Genomic DNA, 4,184 nt, shown 5'->3' on the forward strand with positions numbered 1-4,184 from the left:
TCGGTCTCTCTCTCGCTCTCTAGCGAGGTCGAGTCCTTCAGACTTACTACCTTCGAAAGACCACGAAGGTCATCCAAGCGTAATTACAGAAATCACTCATGTTACCCCCTGGGCGAAACGATTTATCTATCGGATTGATCGGGTTCTACTTTGGAAGATCTTCGTGATCTCGATCTTGAATTTTCTTCGCGTAAGCTACCAATGTTATCGTTCGATCTGTGTTTTTGTATCTATTTAGTATAAGTTGAATATTTACTATTTACAAGAAATTTGTCACATACGAATGTGCGATACAATTCAGTAATATTACTGACGTATAAATCAGAAAGATTTGATCAAATATATTATATAATTTATGTATTATAAAAGTAATTTACGTATTATGACATATTGTTATATTTCTTGCGAGAGAGAGAGAGAGAGAGAGAGAGAGAGAGAGAGAGAGAGAAAGAATATTAAAAAATCCGTTTATTAGTTTTGGCATAGCAAAATGTTAATATTATCCTATTTAAAAGCCAATTACATAAAATCCGACATGAGTAAAAAGATTTTAACAAACGTATAAAAATAATTTGCATATTATAAAATATTGTTATATTTCTTTCTGAGAGAAAGAGCATTGCCAATTTGTTTATCAGTTTTCATATATCAAGATGCTAATATTATTTTATTAAATATAGCCGTTTATATAAAATCTAGGATGGAATGCATAATTGCACGAGAGAGATGCAGGAATCGTTTAATTAATTTCAACTGTAAGTTAAAAGCATCATTTATAGATATCGTCTTTTTAAAGTATCTAAAATCGATACTATCGTATCGTAAAATAATGGCACGTGATTATGACTGGGAAAATATTTCAAAGCTGTACATTGTACACCACGTACTGTATCGCAGCGGGTTATTATTACCCGATCGCGAGACCGTAAAATTCGATCTTGCGAACGAAATTGCGATCGGCAGGGAGACTTTCCGAAACGCGTGCAACTAGGCAACGTTTCTCGGGTGCCGTCTATAATGGCTGGAACTTTATTGGAAATAAATATTTTTTGCTCTTGCAGAGCCATGTACCGTTACGGTAAGAGCGGTTAGCAAGGCGATATCGGTATCGCCTGCACGGTCTGCATCGATTCTATGAAACATTCCTACGAAACATTACTTTTCTTTCAATGGAGCTTAATGCACAGATCCACCCCCGTGGGCTTCGGTTTTCGATCGCGGAGTTCTCTGCTTTTACCCCCTACTCACCCTTTATCGTCTTCCTTCTGGCAGCAGGTCGGCGTCTCTCGTCTCGGCAAAGCGCTTAATCCTCCAACGAGTCGAAAACCCCGATGGTATTACCGCAAATGTTGATTTGTGGTAGCGGTACCGGACATTATTTATAATTTGCGGGTATTAATAGTCCGAGCTTGTATCCTTGCGTATAGCATCTATTCCCTCGACCTTTCCTCGTTCATTTCCCCCGGTATTTTTATCTTCGCCCTGCCTTCTTTTTATGGATCTAATGTTTTCAGAACAGTATTAAATATGGATTAATATTAAACGTGTTATTGATATTGAAACAACTTTATATAAATAAATTTAATAATACTTTTATTATTTTATCAATATGTTTCTAGCGATGGATCAGTTCCTTTTTAAGAACTCGATTCATTATTAATTTTTCGAATACGTTTATATTTTATAACATTTTTTACAACAAGAGATATTTATTTGATGTTTTATGATATATATTAAATGATTGATATATACACTAATGATTGTTATTACATTTTTTTGAAATAACCAGAATGCGTGTCTTAATGTGTACACAAATTATATTTGTGCACGTGCGGGAATTTTTACATATTACTTAGCAAATCAATATGTATTTTTCACGCTTTTATAGCATTTCAAAAATGTAGCAGGACAAATTTCTATTAGATTATGCAAAATATATTTAGTCGCATTTAAAATAATAATAATGTTACGTGGTTCGTTTACTTTTGAGCGAGCATTTCAACAGTTGGAAAAATCGAACGTGCTCGATATACGATTATAATAATTATTCGTTTCTTGTCGTGTCCCGCTTGATCGTGGACGGTTTTTCAAGCTGCATTTTAAATCCCGGAAATCTTGCATATGTATGAGTCGCCACGTTTCTTTTTCGTCGCTGTATTTTCCGCTGTTCGCTGTTCACTCGTCGCATCCCTCGTCTTCACTCGACGAAAGCGCGGAGAGAGTATCGAAACGATGGAAAACCACGCGGCGCGGTGTGCAAGCGCGTAGTCTCGGTCTCGCGGAATACGTTATTTCTTCGGACTGTTATTTTCACGGTGGAATTCACGGATATGGCGCATAGATAACGGGAACCAGATTTCGCCGTCGCGCCATACCTTACCGCGGAATAATACCTTACCGTCGTATAACTCACTACCAGCGAACCAATATTTTTGTCTGAAAGCCACGCACAGCGCCTGCTGTACTTTGCTCCCCTTTACTCCTTTCCTACTTGCGCTTGTCGTCCGCCACATTGCCCATCAATCGAACGAATTTCGAGGGTTGAATTTTCTCCTGCCAATTTTTGTTTCTCTCTCTCTCTCTCTCTCTCTCTCTCTTCTTCAGATAATAATGAAAAATACCAAATTATTTTTATATTTAATAATTTTATAAGAAAGCGAAAAAACGCCGATAATTTTATATTCCGAAAGTATAAGCACAAGTGGGCTATAGCGAGATAGTAGTGGATGCTGTAGACGTAGCTATTTTATCGAATATTTTTAAAGTGTGTCACTTTATTATTATATATGTCCCTCCAACAAAACGCTCCAACATTTCAATGGATGTGCTTAAATATTTAGAGTTAAGTTGCGCCTCGTAAAATGTTAACAAGCAGAGGAAACTGGTAATGAAAATGGCTGTTGCTTCGCTTCCGCCTTTCTTCCTCAACTTGGCGTATTACGTATTTTGCAGCAGCCGAGCCGAGAGTGCCAGTCTTCTGTCACATTGCAAAAGACCAAAACAAATTAGTGGATGTAATGTAATTGCACAGCACCAATTTATTTCCGCTGCGCGGCGAAGCGCAACTTCGCGTTCATTTCGGGCGTTCCGCCGTAAATGAAATTAAGATCACGAAACGTGAAATGGTCGCGATTCCATATAGGTACGCGGAAAGATAACGAAAACGATCATATCTTTGCGAATTAGGTGAAATGTCGGAGGAGGAAAAATGAGTCCGACAATCTCTTGCCTATAATACCGCGAGCCGGAAACGATTGCTCTTGATTGAATTGTACATACAGAATTGATTCCCTGTCAATATCCACCGCATTCGCTTTTCCTGACATTCAGATTAAATAACGTGATCTATTTCCTTATTCTACACACGAGCTGTCCGCATCTTTCCTCTATCGACAGCAAATTCTTTGACGAATATTGAATAGATTCCTTGTTGTTTGCTTGAATATATTTTCTCGGTACCTCTCATAATTTTATTCAGTAATATGTTTGTTACCTCGTTAATTAATATGTTTCAATTAAGGACGAAAAATGGATAAGTCTTGTAATATTGCATTGAGAATAATCAAATTATATTGAGAGTAAAAAAAGAAATCAGACGTTACGGAGGGATACGGTTACAGGCCTTTTTCGAATGAAATTTTCAAATAATCCCTTCAATGTGTGTTTGTTTTTATTCAAGAGCTCTTAAAAATAAACTTTTCTTAAAAAGAGGTTATCCTTATTTTCTTCATGCACTCGTTTCAATTTCATATGCCATACAGGCATATTCGCATCTCTCGAACTCGCGCTTTGCGTCGAGATCCCGGTAAAATCGCGAATCGGTAAATGAGTAGAAATTTATTAAGTTCCCGCGGAGTGATTAAACGGGAGCTACCGCGAGGAGCGGATCGAAGATGTTTACGCGGGCGGCGACGCGACGCACGGCACGGCACGGCCGAGCCAGGCCGCGAATTGGAATTCCCCACCTAATAAATCACCGTTATATATGTGCAAACACGACGGCGATGCATTCACAGGGCTCTCGCCATTTCCGTATCCCGATATTCATTGCTCGACATCAGCCGTGTCTAGTTATAGACTTGCCGAGAGAAAGCGAATACTGTTTCGCACTGGGATGTGCATATGATAAATTAATAATTTCTAGAGTATATATATATCATCGATATATTTAAAAAAAAATATAT

The sequence above is a fragment of the Trachymyrmex septentrionalis genome, unplaced genomic scaffold (assembly GCF_001594115.1).
Source record: "Trachymyrmex septentrionalis isolate Tsep2-gDNA-1 unplaced genomic scaffold, Tsep1.0 scaffold72, whole genome shotgun sequence".
In the NCBI taxonomy this organism is placed as follows: Eukaryota; Metazoa; Arthropoda; class Insecta; order Hymenoptera; family Formicidae; genus Trachymyrmex; species Trachymyrmex septentrionalis.